General features: G+C 35.2%; 1 protein-coding gene across 3 annotated transcripts in view; it reads left to right on the top strand.

Annotated features, from left to right (window-relative positions):
* Positions 1 to 23,267, top strand: part of LOC145660528 (uncharacterized) — a 176,236-nt gene that overhangs the window by 125,737 nt on the left and 27,232 nt on the right. Inside the window, exon 1 of one of the 3 annotated variants that reach the window (XM_081725708.1) lies at positions 15,198 to 15,801. The exons of the other annotated variants lie outside the window; for them this stretch is intronic. The gene's annotated coding sequence lies outside the window, so the exon portion shown is untranslated. Of the gene's footprint in view, positions 1 to 15,197; positions 15,802 to 23,267 lie in introns of those variants that run through there. 3 annotated transcript variants of the gene reach the window in all.

Raw genomic sequence — 23,267 nt, 5'->3', positions numbered from 1 at the left:
CGAGATTCTTTATAATGGATTATAGTGAACTTCTTCGTAAAACTCTTACAACTTTAATTTCTCGATGTCATGCAATGATGAAATTTTGTACAGCCGGCATAATTCGGGTGACAGTACAATGCTCCATTGTTATTTCATATAGTTTTGAACTATTTATATATTTTTTAAACTAAGAGTAATTTTTGAATCTCCTCCTCAGGCAGATTGTAGTGTCGAAAGACACCGAGTCTCTGGAAGCATATAGCATAGGAAACCTCGCTGGTGAAAGAGATGTTAAACTCAAAAAAAAAAAAAAAAAATCAATCAATCAACAAATAAAATTCTATAACGATAAAGAAAGAGACTCCAATTGGGCAAAATATAAAATGTATTTAATTATGACTAAAAATAGAAAATAAAATAAAATTTTAAAAAAATATTTTTGAAAAACATGCTTCCTTTAAAAGAACAAATTTTAACAAACAAAATAAAACAAATTTTACTAAAGAGTGAAAAAAAATCGTTTTCAGGAAATTTACTTTTTAAGAATGTACTTATGTATGACTAAACAAAAAAAAAACATCGAGGAGCGCTCTTATAAACAATTGCTAGATAAATCCTTCAAATCATGACGTAATATTATTGATGTCATGCATAAACAGATTGAAAAAAAAACTAATTTTCTTGAAAACAGATTTTTTAACCTTTTAGTACAATTTGTTTTATTTTGTTTATTGATATTTTTTTTAAGAAAAACATATCTTTTAATATTTATTTTGTTTTATATATATTTATTTTCTATTTTGTAAGATTATTTCATTTTACTTCATTTCTTAACTAACAGAAATCGAAATGGGAAGAATCTTTGAATCCCTATATGCCACATGCAAAAATTTAAAAAAAAAAAAATGTAGCTGAGAGTTATTAATATAACTCTTGGACGAAACATGAATATTCCATAATAATAGTAATAATAGAAACAATTTTATCATCATGACTTGTTAAAGTTTTATAAAATAGATTCGAATCAAGCATACGGGTTATCGCGTGGTAAACAACATGCTCAGCAAATTTTATGAAACTGAGGTACAGAACTTTGTATATTTAGTTGTTAAATTTCAATAAACTTCGTAGTTGTCCTTCTGCCAAGTTTGTGGCAACTTGGACTGAACGGCAAACACAAAAAATAGATTAAGTAACATATCTATTGATAATGAACAAGATATTGATAACATGAAATTAAAAAAAAAAAGTTTTAGAAGCGAAAAAGCATAAATATGACAGATAATTCCAGAAATCTAACCATAAATTAATTGGTGTTGAATACCTGCTGTCTTTGTACATTTTTTGAAAGTTAATTGATTTATATGGAGAATTATTTTTTCTCTTGTCTTTTAAATAATCTGAAATTTTAATGGTTTCATTTTTACTAATTTTTTTATTCAAATCTATGTAAATGTCTTTTACTTCTTGAATTTTTAATTTTATTGCAAGACACTTTTGATATTTAAAATAACAATCAAATTTATTTAATTTAAGTCATGTTAAATTTATATTAACGTTAATTCAATTTGAGGAAACAAGAGGCATTTTAACTATAAAGGTAACCAAGAAAGTTCTGTTGCTTTTTGTGGAGGTCTGTGTTCAATTGGCCCTCACACTGTGAGTTGAATGCAAATGGAGATAAGGTGAAGGTCTGTTGTTGGTGTGGGTATATCTAACATACTACCTAGTTGTGGCAGTTTAGTTACACCGTGAACTTTGCGTAAGGACAGAGTGAACAGGGAACCTCCACAGAGTGTCAAAAGGGCATATATGCTGTACGAGTTCAAACTGGAGTCAAACGTCGCTGCAGCGAGGCGGAAGATATGCCAGGCCTTTGGTGAGGGTGTCGTGACTACAAGGACAGTGCAGCGGTGGTTTAACAAGTTTAAGGACGGTGACTAAACACTCAAAGACGCACCACGTACCTGAAGACCAATACATGCACAAAATGAAGATCTTCAGGCAGAAATTAAGGTGAACAGTAGCCAGACATGTGAGGAACTGAAACTACAATTCAGTGTGAGTGAAGAAACATTCGGCAGCACCTCTATCAACTTGGAAAATACTATAAGTTGGGTAAATGGGTCCCACATGATTTGACTCCGGGCCAGAAGGTAACGCGAGCAGACACACGTGTGTTTCTTTGCTTTTGCTGTTTCCAAAACAGTCGAAACCAGCACTGCGCCAGAAGAAGGTCATTCTGTGTGTTTGGTGGACTGCTCGCGGCATCGTGCATCGGGAACTGCTACCAGCTGATCAGACTATCAGTGTAACTGTGTACTAGCACCAGTTGAACAGTGTTCAAGAAAAACTTAGAACTCTGAATCGCCAGCACTTCTGAATCGCAAAGAGGTCCTCCTGTTACAGGGTAACGCTAATTCCCACGTGGATTGGATGACCCGGGACACCATTCTAGGAAACATTACTGCATCCGCCATGCTGCCCGGACATTTCACCTTTGGTTACCTTTATAGATTTCAGCCAGAAAATCAGTAAAATAACATCATCAAAATTTAAATTGATTTAAAAGAAAATAGGAAAATACTTTTCCCATACTAGTCACTAGGCTAAAAGACGATGTCGTAGGTACCCATTATTATTATAATTTACATTGTTAGTGGGGATGGGAAAAAAAGTATAAAACCGGAAACCGAGTTGTAGAAAAACCGAAAAACCAATTGGGTTTTCTCCAAAACCGGTTTAATTTTCTGGAAAAATCGGTTTTGATGGGAAATCGAACCAGTTTTCAAAAACTTTTTTTTTATTTTGAAACCGTAAAAGACGAAAAATTTGTCTTTATGCTCACCCTAATTATTAGAGAGACCAGACTTATCGAGAGTGTACATATGCTTACGTCCACTTAATGTTAACATTTATTATGGATTACTTATTAGTTTGATTTTACATGTTTTAGTGTACAGTTACTGAATGAGATCCCAAAGTGACCTTCTAAAATTTCATTCTGAGAATGATTATACTTTAATATTTAACTTGGAACTTACTCTTCTATGAAAGTTCAGTTTTATACCATTTATTCCACTCAGTTATGGTCTACCAATGGATTGAATAAACAAAGTGCGCCTTTGCTTTGATTATCATACACTATGGAAAAGTACAGAAATAAACTCACAGCTGCGGAAAGAGCAAGGAATGGTCGTAGAACATAAGCGATGCCAGGATAACATAACGTTAATTACACCGTTAGAGTATCCCTGCTAATGATTTCCTCATGCTTTTTGGTGTCTAGTCAGTTTCTTGGCTGTCTGGAATAGCCAATGATCAAATGTGTTGTATTGTTCTTTGTCTAATGGAATCTCTTATATGAGTTTAACGTAACCACTAGAAAAGAAATAATATAACGAATACAGTGTAAGGAAATATGCTTGTTTTGATTAATAAATATAATTATTATTTATGATAAAATAGAGCTCCAACTTGGCTTAACGATTACCATATTTGCTTTAATGCAGTAGTTCCAAATTCAGTTCTCGAGGGGGGGGGGAGCATTAACATTTATCTGTGTTCACCTAATGTCTTGAGAATGGGTACGCTCAGAAGCGGAGTTTGGGGGTGGCCAATGGGGCAACTGCCCCAGGCCCCGCGCTTAGGTAGTCCCCGCGTTCTGAGCATGTTTCGTCCAAGAAGTAGATACAAAAGCACATCACACACACAGGCACACACACACACAATATCGTAGATAAATTTTAAATTCGCGCACTCGACAATTTTTACCGGTACACTGGCCCCGCAGGGTCATTATGGGCACTAGGCCCCGCACGCACCTAACCCCCCGCCTCTGGGTACGTTAGCGAGATATTTACTTGCAACTTGATTAATATTCCTCTTATATACGCTCTGTGATAGTCAAGAACTCAGATACTTACTTAACAAGAAGAGAATAAAAAAAAATAAAACCTTAAAAATCTGGCGACACTGTTTATTATGACAACACCAAACAGGTGACAGTAAACGACAGACATTTTAGACAACGTTATCTAGTGGCGGAGATAAGAAACAAAGAAATAAAAAGGTGGAAACAGGTAAAATATACGAACAAGAAAAAGGTGACATATTCAAAAGAAGAAAGAATGGGAGGTAAGAAAAAGAAATATACCGTTTAGTAAGAAGCACCACTTACATTGGTCTGACACAGCAACAAAAGCAAAGCAAGATAAATAAATAAATAAAAAGTAAGATACATTAGAATCTGTTTTTATGCTAATTTTCTTGTATAATGTTAAAAATGTTTGTGACATCTTAATTATAAGCGTTTGTCCGAGTTCGCTGCTTTTTTATTGTGTGACTGTCGACACATAAACGTAAAATGGATGCTACGTATAGCTTGTCTTTGCAGGAATTCCTTCGAGGAGGCGAATCCAAATAAGCGAGACTAATTCGTTGAATTAAAAAATAATAATAAAAAGTTTATTTACTTATATTGTAATTTTATGGGCGACCAGTAAAATATAAAACTACATAACAGTAAATCACAAATATGATCTTATATCATACCTGATTCAACCTTAGTAATCAGGACTGCCTGAAGTCAATTTATGTTTCACAGAATAAAAAGACTTGGGTTAAACCAGTCATATTTTCGTCACTAAATATAGACGTAACCAAATGCTTTGGTTACCAAGACCAAACATCGTTCAATTTAACTCGCTAATTCTCTTTGTAGTGCCCCTTTTCAAACATCTAGGCTATTAGCCTCTCTCTCCCCCCCCCACACACACATTAGCCACTAATGGCATGTTATAAATTCCGTGTCCTAAGATGAAGCTTGAGCTCGGTACCAATAGTAAACATATATTGCTGTATTTGATTAGTTGTTTTATTCCCCTTTCAGTACCGAGCGTATATGGCACAGGACATACTTGTTAAGGGGAATTTTGAATCACTATTCGAATTTTCATTCGAGGGAGGAGCTTTTACAGGAAGGGGCATACAGTAAGCATTATGTGACTACGAAGGGGCACACAAAAAGGTTTTATAGATACGAAGGGTTTTAGATTTCTTTTACATCGGACAAATTTTCGATGAAATCACGTGCTGAAGAAAAAGTACGTAGCAGTTCAGTCTTTACGAAATTTTAAAGACCAATCAATCTTACGAAACTGAAAACGTTGAGATTTGGTGAAGATACACAAAGCCGCCGTGGTAGTTCTTTAGTTGTGTTTTCTATGCAATCAAAATCTGAGCTTCCACTGAGATTGTTTTTTTTCTGTGACAAGGGGGGGGGGGACGGTGGCTAAGTGGTAATCATTCATTTGCCTTAATCATCCTTATCCTTTAGCCTAACGGGCATAATCGTGCGAAGTTAAACTGAAAGAACCAATCAGATTTGCGGCGGATGAAAATTAGCAATTTCTAAAGACGCCTTGAATATATGCAACCAACACGACATAATACTTGTGAGGCTTACATAACAGCAGAGGATAAATAACCGGGCAGTGACAGTCTTCTCTTTTTATCAAAGTTCTAAATTAAGAACGTAACGACAAGTACTTACAGCAAATAAAATATAGAATCATTATACTTCAATTGGAAGCAAATGGGGCAGTAATTAATAATAATAATAATAATAATAATAATAATAATAATAATAATAATAATAATAATAATAATAATAATAATAATAATAAACTTTGTAAACGGAGCTATGATAGGGTTTAATGTTGGTGAACTTGAATTGTGGAAGATCTTGATCCCTGCATGAAAGATTTTGTTGGCAGTGCTAAGAGGGAACCAGTGTTGCGTACATGTTTTTCATCTTTAGCATTATAACCCTTACTGTCTTTGTCTAATTTACTTAACTGGCATTGGTAGAGTATAAGAAATAATCACAGAAGCGTAATTCACTACCGTCTATTTCTTTAGTGTTTGAAAAGAATTTTCATCCTCTGTCCACTATGTAGAGTATAATAATGTGTTTGAGTTACAAAAAAAAAAAAAAAAAAAAAAAAGAAAGAAAGAAAGAAAGAGTTCTCATCCGCTGACGTAACTACATGCTATGGTAAAACATGCGTAGCGTGTGTGTTTTCTTCCCGTCGTCGTCTATATGGTGGTCGTTTCTTCACTCCTTCACTGCACAGACGCCGTCCATTTCACGTCATAGGTCACGTGTCTTGATTTTTTAAAAAATAATGAAAAAATAACAAAAAGAACTTCATATAGTGTATATATATAAATATGTAGAAAGGAAGACGTCCTTTTAATTTCCTGAGCTCAACTACACACTTGCTTTCTACTCTGTGCCTGTCATAAGTATCGTCTGTATCACTTTGTTCTGTTCTGTTTCTGTAGAAAGGAAATTCTCCCTTTTCCTTTTTATTGTTTTTTTTTTTTAAATTTTTTTAACTGCCTGGCGTTTCCGCTAACTCTTTTTACAAGCCCTCACAGTCATATACGTCACGGAGCTATTATGCTCACAAACGAGCAATGTTTTATGAAACATTACTTGTCTGTCAAAATATGACTAACTGTTTGTTACTCATTATTACTTTATGTGCCTGTTCAGAGTTTAATTTCCATTTCATCACCGAGGATATATGAGACGCAGGGTTGATATGTTTAAAACAAAATGTTTAAAACAAGTGTTTAAAACATGTTTAAAACGAGGGCTGTTGTTTTATTCAGTTTGTTTTAAACGTTTTAAACAAATTGTTTTAAACGTGTTTTTTTTCGATGCTGGTTGGACATGTTTAAAACAAAAATGAAATGAAATGAAATCTTTAAGTTTTACGTCCCACGGTTATGCCGGTTAGGCTAAAGGAGACGGTGATGATGAGAGAGATGAGTGAAATGGTGGAATGAAGAAAGTGGGAGGAAACGGGAGAACCCCGAGAAAACCCACGAGCACGGTGTTTGTCCACCACAAAGTTCACTTGGCGGGGGCTGGGATCGAACCCGGGACCCCAAGCACCAGAGGTGAACGCTCTACCACTGAGCCACCGCGCCCCCCATGTTTAAAACAACTAAAATGTCAGATTGAAGAAGCTAATTTAATTTTCTAACAAACAACCCATCCTCCGCAGGGTTTGTGCATGGAGTAAATTACAAGCAGAGTTATATTCTTATTATAACAGCAATTACTGAACGAAATTCTGCACATCAGTGTGCTTATAACTAAACCAACAGAAGTTCAAGTGAAGTATTTGAACATTTCATGAGATATACACAATTGAAAAGCTTATAGACCACAAATTCCAACGAGATAATATGCGTGAAATTCCCGCCGTATTTGTAGAAAAAGAACAGACATAAAAAAATCATTAAAAATATGAAAATATTGACTTTGCGGGGCCCTGGCAACCCTTGCAGTTACCTGCGCTGACAAAATGATGCTAATGTGTAGGCCACATACTTGTGACAATAATATAAGAAATGGTAGTCATTGCTGCCATTGCGTAATGAATTCGTTTTATGTAGGAAATATTTTTTAAAAAAATATGCGCAGAAAAACATTCATTGAATTAGACATTCTCTCCCCTCCCCCACTATAGTACCACGTCCATATGCAAATCATTTTTGCTGCACACATCATGTATACGAACAAGAATTATGCTTCTAGACCACTTCAGTGAAATATATCTTGTGTTATACGGGACCGTCCCGAAAATAAATGTAAATTAACCAAATTTGACCCCCTCTTCCTCTATAAACAACAAGTACACATACAGGTTACTATCATGTAGGGGACTACTTCATTGCTTCACATACCAATTTTTATGGATGTACCACACAGAGGGGAGGAATACCCGCCAAAACCTGATGAAAAAAAATTGATGATAAAAAAAACTTCATCCTCCCTCTCTCGGCCGTACATACGTACCCCGTATATACATAAAATGCAAGTGACGGAAAGCTTTATCTCTCAAAAATACTTTGGTACCAAATCACCTTTCTAGCTTAATTAAGGACTGAGCTATTGACGTTTGTTGTAAAAATAAATGTAATTTACGTCAAAAAACTGAAACTCCAAAAATTGGCTAACTTTGTCCCCTCCCTGCTCCCCATAATAAGCAAGAAATACAAATCAGGGTTGGCAAAAACCATGGTTTTTATTGAAAAAACAAAAAACCGTTTTTTTGGTTTAAACCAGGTTCTTTTGGTTTAAATAATTTGCTCTATATATTCATATCATATATGGACAGAAATAAGCTTGTTTCGCCTTGATGTTATTATGCAACTACCGGGTTATGCTGGAAGGGATCACATAAGCTTAAAGCGGAATAAAAATCGTTTCTCGAGTTACATCCGAGAGAAATTTTCCTCCATTTGAACTCGGAACCAGGACTAATTGGCCACAAATGCGATACGTCTGCCGACTCACTCACGAAGGAATCCTGATAAAAATACGTTGTACTGATCTTTACATGCTTCTTAATATAACTGTCAAGAGTCATTTCAGAAGGACAAAAAGATAAACAGTTGCACAAGTGAAACCATAATACAGAATTACATATGAACAATTTCAAAGTACTACGGAGTACAGAAGAACTAATTTAGTTCGAGTTAGTTAACAGCAACTTTTATTGGTCCAAATCAAAGAAATACAACGACTTAATTTGCATATTAGTAAGAAAAGTGAATAAAGATACGAATTATTTGAGTCCACTTTGGCTCAGACTCATTTATACATAAATAAATACCAAAGAGACTTCTCATTTCACTAAATGTCTCTCGTAGGGTCTGACCCCCCTCTCCCCCCACACACAAAAAGTACGGCATTTCGATGTATTTTATCAATAGTAAACATTGAAACGTAACAATATTTAGAATTTTTCTTTGATTGCAATTAAATAAAAACAATAATAACAACTACAAAAAAATCACAAAACAATATAAACTTATATATATTGTTTATAAACTTATATATATATATATATATATATATATATATATATATATATATATATATATATATATATATATATATATATATATATATATATATATATAAAGTTGCTTATGCAGTATAATCTTTTTGAGTAATGAATGGGGAATTTAGGTCTGAATATAATACGAATAATATACGGGAGTGAAACGTGATAACCCACAAACGTGTGTTCATCAAGATTTTACAAACACTTACACTTTTAGGAACATTTTTCGTTTTTTGGTTTAAACCAGCCAACCCTGGTACAAATACACGATATTACCATGTAGTAACCTACTTCATTGCTTCATGCAACAATTTTTATGAATCTATCCCAAGAGGGGGAAGGGCTCCCAAAAAAACTGTTGAAAACAAAACAAAAAAAAAAAACACACGATATTTACCCTCCTCCCACATACATAAAATGCACACCAGGAAAGTTGCATCTTTGAGGAATAAATTAGTACCAAAACCATCTCCCAGCCTTAATTTGAGGTTTAAGACTGAGCCATTGAGGTTTAAAGCCCTGACACAGCAGTTGCGTCAATGGGAGTTTAAAGATGAAGAATGCAGACGACCAGTAGAACGTAACACAAAGAAACTAAACTACATATTCTGTGAATGGAGATCGGGAAAATCCCGATTTTTTCTCCGGAATTGAACATTTGGGCGGATCGAGATTAGGGAAGTTCTCGAAATTTGATCTAGCGGTTGAATATAGATGGCAAGCAGTACCTAAGAGTGTAAAAATGTAATATATATGCTTATGTAGATTATTGTTTTAAACAAAATAAACGTTTTAAACATGTTTTTTTCTTGTTTAAAACAAAGTACTTTGTTTTAAACGTTAAAAACGTTTTAAACAAAAAAAACATGTTTTAAACATAAAAAACGTTTTTTATGATTTTTTTAAAAAAATCATGTTTTTTTTCAACCCTGATGAGACGTGGGTCTACTCTTTAACGTGGCATTCAAAACTATAATTCACTTCCTCTAGGAATCGAACCTTGACCTTCCGTACCAACAGAAATAGGAGCACGGTTTCCTTCCTAAAGCTTAATTCTGACCCTGTAAATTACAAAACAGAGATGATCTTTTTATAACTAATAATGGGAGCATTTTCAATTTTCTTTGCCCCCACCCAAGCAAGTATGCAGTATAAAGTTTGGTGACAGCCAGTGTTGCCAATTTAGCGACTTTGTCGCTAGAACTAACGACTTTTGGAAGTGTCTAACGACAAAAATTTTTATTTAGCGCCTAGCGACAAATCTAGCGACAGTTAGGAATTCAAATATTTTGTTCTATATTTATATTAAAGTATCCAAAATTTTGCAGTTCGTGATACTAATAATTACTTTTACACACTCGGTTGCACTACTGCTATGAGCGACCTACTTCGTTGGATTCATCGCTGCTATGAGGATTATGCCCTTCTTCACTGCGGTTCGGAAATCCGGGAATTTCCCGTATCTAACTAGTTGCATAATAGCTGGTAACCTCTTACATTGCACAGTGCGTACAGTAACAGTGACGCTGGAGAACATTGTGCTTTTCTGGTTCAGTGTAGTGCGTGTGATTTATATATTAATTGAACTGCGGTTGTTCTTAATATAAATTATACAGAAATTTCGTGGGGTGAGTTCGGTGAAGTGTTCCAATGCGAAAGCAACATGAATTCCCCAACCCCCCAAAAAGATAATCGTACTCAATAAGAGGGAATGGGGAAAAGTGATCCAAAATTTTAAGTATTTGCAAACTTTCAATGCTATATTTATTAATTTTGTATTCTTCAAAGCGCATAGTGCAGTATTTTTTGTCAAGATGGCCATTTTTTTAAAAGAAAAAAATACTCGAGTCTTCCGTTGTATATGAAAAATATTTAAATACTTTTAATTTCTTTGTAAAATTGTATAGCGACTTGGCAGGAGGCGTTTAGCGACTTCTAGCGACTTTAGAGTACTAAACTAGCGACATTTCACACTGGTGAGTTGGCAACAGTGGTGACAGCGTTCTGAGTTCCCTTTAAACGCTGTTAGCAAATGAGAGGGTCACGTCTTTGTATGATGCTATTTGTCATCTACTCGCTCAGTAGCCGTCTGTGTATCCACATCCCTTTACAACACGGCAACGTCGCACCATAATCTTTGTTTCATTTGCCTACCCCACACACCATAGCAAAATGCAGAAGATATGTTCAAATTTGTGACCCGGAGATTGCAAGTTCAAAATTCGCGCTCGTTCGGGAGATGTGGATACTCATGTTCTGTTGACATTGGCGAACGCGACTCCTGAAGGGATTTGATGTTAAACTGCAATTCCACCAGGGGCGTCATTTAGGAGAGGCAGGAGGAGGCAATTGCCCCCCTTCCCCCAGGAGCTTGAGGAATGCATATACTTCAATCGATGGTCTACTAATATACTAATACAAAACGTAAAAGTCTTATGTCGTTGATGCTCTTGCTCCCCTCAAGCGAAGTCTGAAATGACGCCCCTGAATTCCACTTTGCCCCAGTGCTGAACAATTTGAAATAAAGCACAGGATAAAAGTCATTGATTAACAGGATATAATCGAATAACTATATTGATTACTAAACTCCCAAACGTTACAATATACAACAATCTGTGACCAGAAGTAACTTTTTAATTTGATAATGAGTGTGATCAGCACATGAAATTTCACGATCTTTAATTCTAGATTTCTAAACCGAAGTTCACCGTCTCTTAATTCGCTTATACAATAGGTAAACTCAATACCTAAATTAACTTGTATTCCCACCGGGAGTCAAATCCACGACTACACAACAGTAAAAATACACGCAACACGGAATACACAGTACGCAAATATACATAACATAATGTGCGCCAGGTAAAGATTTAAAGCGTCAGTTAGTAATATGATAAAATTATCTCTGCAACAAAGCTTAAAATTTCTTTCTTTTTAATATTTGGATCCAGTTACCTGGAGGAAATCCAGGATTAAAATGTGTTCAGTGAAATACATAAACACATTAATAATGTAGTATATATATATATATATATATATATATATATATATATATATATATATATATATATATATATATATACAATAACACACTGAGCAAGGCTATGTGATAATATGTAAAAAAAAAAAAAAAAGTGACCTGATAGAATAGTTATATATGTATGTGTGTGTGTCACAAGAAGCGCGTTTTCTCAAAGCGATCAATAATTACTCACTCATCCCTTCTTCAATCCCATCAGCAGCTGAGAACGTTTTCTCCCCCCACACAGCCACACACAAGAGGTCGAGGAAAAGGCCTTCTTCCCTCAATTTCTTCCCCTTTGGTCTATCGTCAATGTATAACCCTCCCACCTCACGTCTACGGAAGGCTGTGTGTCTATTATGAAGTTTTACCCTCTTGGTCGTTTGGTTTGGTTTTTGGTAGTCAACTTCTTCACGCATACATACAGAAGTGCATTTGATCCTCCGCACAACTGTTCCTTCTGCTTGCCTGCTTTACACAGCTGCACGCGAAGTGTAAGCTAATGAAAGAGCAAAGGCATAAACTCTAGCAACTATGTAAAATTGCCCAAGAAGAACTGTTTTAAGGTAATACGAACACAGTCTTTTCATACTGCACTCAATTCTCGATAATATTTAATTTAAAAATTGTTTACCCTTGTTCGTACTGTTTCGTAATGACACATTGGCCATATCATCTAGGAAACCGATTAAGGCAGATGCCAAATTTATATTCTGATTTCATTTATAGTTCTGTGCAACGCGATCCAGTCCTTACAGGAGGGTCACATCGCATAAAGACCGTAAGGAAATTCGTAGTTATAATAGAAATGTTACATTACTAAAAAAAATGACCCTTATTGAGAAGTGAAAGGCTAGTAGAGTTTTGTTTCGTGTAAAAATATTGTAGGTGAAGATACACATCACTCTCTCCCGCACGGAACAATTGTGTTATTTGTCCATCCATGTTCACGTTCAGCAGTGCCAATCTTCAACTTGCTCTGCTGAAAAGTTGATGCAATTAAAAAAAAAAAAAAAAAAAAAAAGTTACTCATGAAGGAGTCGGCCTAGTGCAGGACTGTTGATACACCTTGCACTATTCCCCAACCACCTCTAATTTTCAAAACTTTTTTTTTTCTAGTACTAAGGCACGCCCAAGATTAACCTTCAACCTTTCTTTTATCTTCTAATGGAAAGACAATACTGTGTTTGGTATCATATTATTTTTATAGAATTGTTTATCACTTTAAATTATCAAGAAGAGATAAAAAAAAGGTAGTTGACTGATATTTTTACAATTGTTTTGGTGAACATGATTCTTAAGGAGATAAAGCATTCCCCTCCTTTCGCCATTTTCCAAGTCTGTTCCACAGGTCGTGTATACCTTTTCCAGTCTCTCAGTTTCCAGTTTTCTACATACCTTTTTGAACCACTAAGGCAAAGGAGCTGGCAATCCTATGTCTAACGTACTGGCTTAGTGGTACCTCCTAACTATGTAATGGTGAGTAGTCTACAACCTAACTTGCATTCGGAAGGGGCCGCGGTGGCTCAGTGGTAGAGCGTTCACCTCTAGTGCTTGGGACCCTTGGTTCGATCCCAGCTCGAGCCAAGTGAGCTTTATGGTGGACAAAAACCGTGTGCATGGGTTTTCTCGGGGTTCTCTCGTTTCATCCTACTTTCTTCAGTTCACCCTTTAATTCACTTCTCATCATTACTGTCTTCTTTAGCCTAGCCGGCATAATAGTGGGACGTAAAACAAAGATTTCATTTTCCATTCAGACGGAGCAATCAAACAATATAAGGCATCAAGTCCGTAGCTAGAACACCAAGGCAGGGGGCGAGGCTCTCTTTCTTTGGGGAGGGGGAAATCGAACTTGAGTTCACCTGATCTTACTCACCAACAAACAGCTAGAAGCTTCCGAGTGATGAAGATGACGTCAGGGGGCTGACCCTCCTCTTGGCCATCCCTTAGATAAGAGCTAGGAATGCATCTAACCATTGATCATGCTAGATTTGTTTATTTACCAAATTCCCATATTTTCTCGTCAGCAATCTTTTGATTGGTTTGACGCTGCATTTCACTTTTCCCTATCATGAGCTAGACTCCCAGTATCTTGTAGTATTTTGTACGTATATGCCAATCACGACCTTGCAGTAAACATTTTCTCGTCTGGCATTCGCTCTGTAGCTAATACCACCATTCTTCCCCGTCTCATAATGTGGTCAAACATCCTATCTCTTCTTTTCGAATAATCTTCATTATACACTCTTTTCTCATACTATTTCCAATACTTTTTCGTTTGATACCTAATTCCCACATATAGAACAGAAAGGACATTTTACACTAGGAATATTATTAATGAAAGATGGGAAACTATTAAAGACAAGGGGAAAGCAGAATTTGAGACAAAGGGTTTTCGTTTAAAGGTACAATCTCAGTATTGGCTTTGTGGAATTGAGATTCAGGAAAGCTTTGGAAAAAGTCATGATTATCGGCCACCGGATTCAAACTCGGGCCCTTCCTGTTCCTTATCAAGATGGTCAACCGTTTATCATTTTTTTTTCTGAGAAGGCAGCCCTGGAAAATTGAAAAAAAGTCCGGCTTTGGGATTCGAATAAGGAAACTCACAATTGCAAAACCGAGAACGTTATTTACTCAGTCCCGTCTAGTGTGAAACCGGATCGAACTATATAGATGTCCCAATTTCATTCCTTTCCGTGGATGATTTACTTGTTTTGCGCTCGATATTCGCGCTAGCTTTTCCGTGACATGCCACATTTTGACATCCATTGTTAAGCTGTACCGTAGTGGAAGATCTTTTGCGATTCGTCGATTCTATATACGACCAGCAAGGAAAGAAAAAAGGGAAGGGAACGGAGTGTGAGGGAAAACTGAAAACGGAAGTGACGATGCCTATCCGTTTATACACCTTCCTCTTTTCCCTGCTGGCAACCCTTTTTGGTTTCCCAACCCGTTTCCTATTTGCAGATCCACTCCTCTTCAAAGTTGAGATTTTTTTTTTTTTTTTTGTTAGGAGTTACGACGACCGAACTACGAAACGCGTGTACGTGCGTGATGCAGAGAGAAAAGGAGAGGAAGTATTTAGAGGGGGAAAAAGTTCTTCAACGTAATATGACGTCATAAAGTTCAGTACGTATACGTCACAGGAGCCGAATGAGGAGGAGGAGAAGATAGCTCACAAAGGCAAAAGCATAGGCAGGGGGCGCTGCTAGTCTTAATAGGGGAATAGTGTTCTGTGTGGTAGAAGTATTAGAAGAAGGAGGGGGAGGGGGATTTCTGCTTTTGCTGACTGGCTTGCTGTTGCGCACGCAAGCTGTGGTCGTCAGTTTAGTTGTTGTTTTCCCCGTGTGGAAGGCAGAGGCGACGGCGATTGTGTGCCGTGTTCGAAGTTTTTATGAACAGCGAACGGAGCGATGCAGCAGCAGGAGAGAGCATCCTCTGTGTGCGTGGCGTGTGCGAGTTTTTATTTGGTTTTCATGTGATACTATGTGCCTAGGAAAGAGAAAAACATTTTTATTATTATTTGCTCTAGTAAAATAATAATACAGGAGAATTATGTGAATATTCTATATATATAAAACAAATAAATGTAAATGTGAATGGACTTTTATATAAGTGTGTAATAAAGTGTTTCAAGCAAAAAGTGTGTGTGTGAGTGTAACACATATAAAAAGATTGAAGTGTAAAAATCTGATGACAAAACAAGTGTATACTTTTTGATATTGAAAAGAAAAGTGACACAAACAAGGATGTTTATAATTGCCCTCGTAAACAATTTTTCTCTCTAATGTGTAAAAAGTTTTCCCAGTGACATTACATACAACATCAAACTTGTTTTAACTGGAATACGCCATCATCATTTTTTAAAAGGTAAGTTACATATATTATATGATATGCCTCAAACAGGCTACAGTTATGTATACTCAATTACATGTTACCTATTGTATCTAAACTAAGAAACGAATTGTACAATCGTGAGTAAAAGTGATTACCCGCTTGCAAGGGCGCCGATCCGGGGGGGCTCGGCCCCCCCCCCCAAAGCTCATGTGGGCCCCCCTATTGTATTTATGAATATACAATATTTGGTATAATTTGAGTGCAATTTGTCTTAAAGTCGTCATATATATACCTTCAGCATCTGAATGCCCCCCCCCCAAATTTACAGAGAAATCGGCGCCCTTGCCCGCTTGTGCATGTTACCAATTTAAGAACTTTCAAAGTTATTTTCCCGTAACTTGGAGATGCAAGAACATCTCTTTTAAATACAGACATATGTGTATGCAAATAGTTATTTTTTTTATTTATCTATTTTGACTTTGTGTATAGATAAGTGTCCACTTTTGCTCCCGACTATACTACTTAAAAAATAGTTTTCTTGTGAAGACTGTGGAGAGGATATTTTCTTTAATACTTAATGCATTAAAGTAGGAGAAATTTATTCTTTTCGCTTATGGAATGTCTAAAAAGTGGGGAGGGGATAAGCAGGCGAGGAGGCGAAAGGAGTTACTTGTAAAGGCCGATAGCTCCACACGACTTGACCCACTTTCGCAATCGCTCAGACGTGATACTAGTACGTGTTACAAATAAGAGCTACTTTTTTCTTTGTATTCTGTTCAATCTTTTTTTTTTTTTTTGGTTCTGTTTTGTTTTGTCCTGTTTGTATGTTGCTTTCCTTCGAGTACTCTCTTTTTATTTAAATATTTAATTATAGGCTCATCTGCTTAGTTCAGTATTCTTCTTAATGTTGTCATATATTATCACAACTAACTGTACTATGTTCCATTCCTTTATAATAACTGAAATTGTGATATTTTGCGTTCATTTTAACCTCACGCATCAGTTTGTTTGTTACCAGTAACGTCATTTCAGACTTTGCGAGGGAGAAGGGAGGGGAGTGAGATTGTTCACAGACATAAAGGTTTCAAGTTTTTTAGTTGCATATTGGTATACAATTTATTCAAAAAGTATTTCTCAGACTCTGAATTCCCACTCTATCATTCCAAAATGACGCCCCTGTGTCACTGTTGTTTCGTTTTCGTAACATTGTTCTTGCCTTTTTGCTTTTCGTAGTCATAACACAGTGTTTATAGTTCTCTTAATAAACCGAGAGATACATAAGCTATTTTAATATCACACTGGTTTTTATGTAAGAAAGGTTGCTAGGCCTACTTTTTCTTTTCTTCTTTTTTAATATATCTTGAACAGTAGGAAAATTTCCTGGTGAGAATGGTAGCCAATAAAGTGATGACTAACAAATAGGGCTAGAAATTTTGTTGTACAATATTACTTATCGTGTTTTTTTTTTCCGATTAGGTCTATAAATCAGCATAATTTTAACGTGGCTTGATTTTTTTTTTTTTTTTTTTGCGATTTTAGGGTTAATTTTATGCATAAATTGTAATAAAACTTCTTAAAAGTGATAATTCAAGGGTCGGTCATTGTAATAGTACGTATTCTTGTCGAAACTAGAAGATACTGTGAGAAAAGATAGGTTAATGTAGTGTACCATATGCTAAAGTCGTGTGACGTGAAAAGTTAATGACGTAGCGCAGTTTAATATGTAGTAGGCTATAATTTGTATACATCGATGTTTTGTGTTAGCAAGTTAAATCTGCTATAATAGGTTTTACAAACATCTGAGTGAAAACAACCTTGAATCTTTGTTCGTTCGGTACTATAATCAATCACGCACTGCTACCATGAAATGTTCAGGGTAGAATTTCTACTTGTAGAAATGAGATTATTTGTGATAGCACTGTTTTTTCTGTTTTTTTAAATAACGCATTATATTGATTTTTTTTTAAAAAAGTCTAATCTATGGCAGAAGCTTGAAGGAAATTCCCGAAATCATTTTGTATAAGTAAAAGTAACTTCCTGCTGACACATTATGGAGTAAAAACACGGCTAAGGGGAATTCTGAAATTAAGTCATCTCTGAAATGTTTTATTTGTTCACACACACAGTTTGTGGATACGAAAGAAACTAGAAAAGAAAGAAATTGAAAGTCACAATTTGTACTTAGTCCATCAAAAGTTTTAATATTACTCTATATTTTATGAAGTGAAATACATTAATATATCCGATGGTTACAATACAATTTATTTACCTATTTGTTATTGTTTTAATTTGAAACGTTGCTTGGAAGACAAGATACTGTTTTTTTTAAATCGTTTGATATATTCCAGTATATATCATTTGTGTCGTGTACTTACCTTCTCCAAGTGACCAGGACAAGATGTTACGTATTATATTACGTAAATTGTTTCTGTTCAAGTATACTCTTGTAGATAAATTAGAAGTTTTTTTTTTTTTTTTTTAAAAAAAAGAAGTGTTTCGATCTCTTGAAATCCTCCATTTACGCATTGGTCAATCAAGAACTTTTGTAACACAAACTTTCATACATCTTGGGTAGAAATTGACAGCATTATTGATTATTAAATACTTTACAGGATTTATTTAGCTTTCAGTATAACATTGATTAAGGATATGACAATGCACCTGGCTAAATTAAATCAGGCTTCCTTATGAAGTTGCCACGAAGAGCTATTGCTGATTAGACGGTTCATGTTCAAATTAGTGATAACGTAACCAGAGCATCCGAATGGGCCTTTGGTCTAATAGAAATAACCCTCGAATTGTATTATGATTTTGTGTCTCTGATATTTCTGTCTTCACAGGAAATCTGGATGAGAACCGACCCGAAACTAAAATAAGGAGGTCTTCAGATATAGTTCCAAATAATAATCTGTGCTCGAACAATTGAAATTCATTAACGATGATAGAGTTTGAAAGAGAAAATAGTGTTCTCAGCAGCTCTTTCAAAATACGTACTTCCTTTGGTTATATGCATATATGCGTACGTGTGTATGTAGTAACTTCTTGTGTTGCATCATGGATATACATGATTTCGCTTTTGAATTGATTCGAAAAACAATTTTATGAAGTGAATTAATTAAGCGTAGCAGTGTTAGCTATGCATGTTCTTCGATCCGGATGAATTACAGATTAGAATTGGTCTTGCAACAGGGTGTTCGTTCGATGCATAATGTGGGCAGGAGGAGGTGGGAGGAATTAATAACACACATATGAGCTTAGGGTGAAATGAATACACAGTAGATAAGAAAAAAAATATTAACTATTTATTCGTTATTATCATATTGCTGTAGATTAATGTCAGAAAGTTAAATGATTCTGAATTTGTTTGAAAGAAGAAGACATGTCTGAACGAGTTCACTTGAGTAAGGAAGACTGCGGGAAGACATTTAGCTTCTTAGTATAATATATATATATATTGCTTAATTATTATGATTAGTTAAATGTTACAGAAGCGTACTATTGTTTATTGACATTTGAATAATTGACACGTAATGGGAACACGAGTAGAGTGATAATAGGCTTTTCAATATGTCTGTATATCAAACGGAAGGATTTAAGTCTTTTTCTAATTTCATGTTTATTTAGCTTCTCTCCCATCTCGCGTTTTCTAAAAGCCTTCATTAGTTGATTGGTTGATTTGAACACCGAAGCTATACGAGAACCGAACTGCATGGGCTCCTACCGGGACTCGAACCCGGGTTTATTGTGCCGAAGACTATGTATGCTACATTGTTTAGCTAGGTAACTCTGAAAGTCTTGATATTGGATAACATGAGTCAAATATGAGAATACTGCGAATAAAAACAAACAAACAAACAAAAACAAAAAACAAGTTTTTCAAACATGAACTAAGACTCTTAAAAAAAGAAACATATATTGCAACATAAATAATAGTTGTTTCTTAAAAGTTATTATTAAAAAAAAAGTGTCTAGTAATCTTAAAATAAGAAGTATAACACGCGGAGATGACTTCATATAAGATTGCACCCTAACATTGTATTATAAATTAGTTCTATAGGACAAAAGTACATGCGTATGCTTTATATACATATAAACAGAAGCGTGATTATAATACGGCCGCAATGTGTTATTACGAATCCCACTCTCGCCAATTGACACAAACGGTCGACATCCGGCTTCGTAAGAACCGAGGTGCTCGAAATTTAAAAACGAGTCCGGGTAAAACCCAAGGACGCTTTCCTCGAACTTGTTCCGTGTAACATCTGATGGACAAAAGAACTGGGGAAGACCTATAATATTGTTTCATTATTCTTTTTATATTGGAACTACATGAAATGTGTGTCCATAATAATTCTTTTTTCTTTCTTTCTTTCATCCATTCATCCTTTCTTGAGTGACATCAACATTTCGTAACTTCTAATGATCGTTGTTAATCCTACAACGAAATATTGCTTTATGTCAAAAAGTAATGATGAAAATTCCATTGTAATGTTAATTTTATAATACCCTAATTAACGGTGTTCATTACCTGCGTTTTCTTCAGCCCATTGATTTATATGAAAACTTATATTTCTGTTTTCTTTCAAATGATGTGGTATTTTAATGGTTTGATTTTACTGATCCACCCTGTAAATCTATTTAAATGTACCTTATTTCGTGGAAGTTAAATTTTTGTTATTTATAATTTTATACATTTAATAATGAGAATACCAGAAAAATAAATTTCCTCATATAAGTCAGTAAGGCCTCCCCCCCCACACACACACAAAAAAAAAACTGTGGTTTAGGTACTCAACACCGTTAATATATATATTGGAGTTAAACTTGGTCCTGGGTTCTCTCACCAACGGGGATTATATTGTGCGCAATGCTTCATCATAACCCACTTTATAAACTCTTATGTAATGTTCCCATAACCTAGATACTGAATAAGACATACCTTCTTAAACTGCATTCTTGGCAGTCTTATTGTAATGTCATAGTATGATGCGACAGTATTTTCAGTCTGTAGCATTAACTAAAAGATACCTTTGTTATTGTACGATGGCCATATTGGAGTACTGTAATAATATAGTTGTGTAATATTGTTTGTATATTTTCAAATATATTTGAAACAAATTATATTAAAAGAACTGAAAAATGTACAAGTGCGGATTTGTAACTTAGTATTAAGATGGTCTGGTTTTACTAGATGAATTGTGCTAATAGTATAATATATTAATAGGTTCTAAGTTTCCGTACGTAGAGTAGGATTTGACTACAAGATTTTGTTAAACCATTCTTTCTTTAATATTATGAAGGGAAGCTTCTAAATGTAGTGTTATCATGACTTTAAGTAACATCTGTAAGCTGTAATCGAATTAAATTATAGTAAATTATAGAAGCTATTAATACGTACTTGACAGCTAATACAAGTAATATCACATCACACAAGTGATTTTCCTGTCTTGTTCAGTCTCATCTCCTCCTTTTGTCGCTTTTGGAACAAGAAGAAAGTAGTGAAAGTGTGACGTCATGACGAGAGAAGACCGATTTAACGAGATAAATTCCGGATATATTTCTCCGTTTTATCGGTGAACTCAATATATGTATCATAGAAAGACAAATTATCTCGCTGATTTTAGAATTGAGAGTGCACCATAATCGTAAGTCTAAATTAGAGGTAGAATAAATGGATTTGTTGACATTTATGTGTAATATGGTAGATTTGTCGGTTGATAGAACAATTCATATTTTTTCTTTTATTATTTATTGAAAGAAAGAATTACTGGAGGTCACCAATAAAATAGATAACCTAGTTATTAGCTTTGAGCTTTTTTTGAGTGTCACAGATGTCTAGATTTGAAGTCAGAAACGTTTCCTTTCACATTTCACGTCTTCGATAGCTCAGAATATTGTAAATTCTGAATATAAAAGTTTCGAATAGGTTTGCAAATCAGCTTGATTTTCAGTCCTAATATTACATCAGTTTACTAATTCGAGCAGTTGTTTTCTTATACGAGAATTAGAATTCTCTTGTTGGTTCGTGTCCGGAAGGGTCTAGAGTATACAGGGTGGCCCGAAAGTATGTATACACCACTGCATTGATCAGATATAACATTCTAGCTTATAGGTTTATTTGCTTCGACTCTTCCGAGCTTAAAAACACATTAAGAACAAATAATAAACAAACTAAGTCTACGTGATGGATAACAATAAGAAATCATGTATAAAAACAAGAGTTGATCAGTACGGGACAATATATCTACTTTCGGGCCACCCTGTATTTTGGCATTCCTTTGCCTCTCCTCACTTACGTAATTATCGAGCTACCTACGAAGTCTCTAAGTTTTAATGACTTTTTTTTATTTATATCTGTTACAGAGAGATATATTAAAATGGTTTATCTTCTTGATTGTAGTTATTGTTTTACTTTTTTCCTGTTTCTGAAAGTTTAGCGGAGAAAGGAAGAATTCTTTTAGTTGAACAAGAGAACAGGACCTGGACTGTCATTATTGGCGTATCCTTCTCCCGGTATTATACCCGATTCCTAAGCAAGTTTGACATCTGCCCTCTTTTCTCTCTTTCTTTCTTCTATATGATTTCCCTGTTGAGATTCGATATTCAGTCTTACTTCGCGACGGTTTCCCAGGAAGAACTCACCATTAGTTTCACTTCCCCATTTTAACGTTCAAACATGAGAAAATCAGGTGTTAATTCTATGGTAGTAGTAGTAGTAATAGTAAGTAAAAAGACGTTAGTTAAAACAAGCTTCGTAACTTGAAGAAAAAAAAGTAGGTAGGGATGGTGAAAAAGGAAACAGGTGAAAAGAACAATGCATTTGATATTCTGTAGAAGACTTCCAAACCATTTAAATGTGACGTTTGAAAGATGTTCGTCGAGAAGAAGAATTGATTCAATCGAAATCGTTTAGTTCTTTCACTGAGAGGAAGAAATCAAGTTCACATGAGAAAAGAAAGAAAAAAGAGAGAAAAATCTATTCGTCTAAGTTTCTGTGGAACTGGGATCAAACAATTACTGATTACGATGTGTTGGAATTATCTACATGTATCTAATTCCATCAGCAAAGATAGCTTTTTTCTTTCTTTTCTTTTGTGTGTGTCTCTGTAAGTATGTATGTCCGTTTTTGTCCAAGTATTCTCGTCAATTTGGCAACGTCGGTAACGGGAGAATGTGTGACGTTTTCCCAGGAGCGGAGCGGAGCGGCAAAGAGACGATTCGTTCATTCCGTGCGCTTTGCCCCACTTCGCTCCGTGCTACTGCTTGTCTCCCTCCCCCTTGTTTTGTGTTCTCGCTGCGTGCTGCCTGCCGTGGGATTTAAAAGCCTTCTCTCCTTTTGTTTTTCTAAATGGATTTTTAACAAGGGTAAATAAAAATCGTCCTTAAAAAACTTTACTATTGAATAATCTTGATTAGATGGCATTACATGGACGGTGGCTGTATAACAACGTTTGCTTACAACCGTTGCAGTGTTTGCTTGGTGAGGTAAGGGGAGCGCT

This window comes from Thermobia domestica, chromosome 9, assembly GCF_964235325.1.
Source record: "Thermobia domestica chromosome 9, izTheDome1.hap1.1, whole genome shotgun sequence".
NCBI classification, from domain to species: domain Eukaryota; kingdom Metazoa; phylum Arthropoda; class Insecta; order Zygentoma; family Lepismatidae; genus Thermobia; species Thermobia domestica.
The sequence above is the reverse complement of the archived record's forward strand: the minus strand, read 5'-3'. Positions and strand labels throughout refer to the sequence as shown.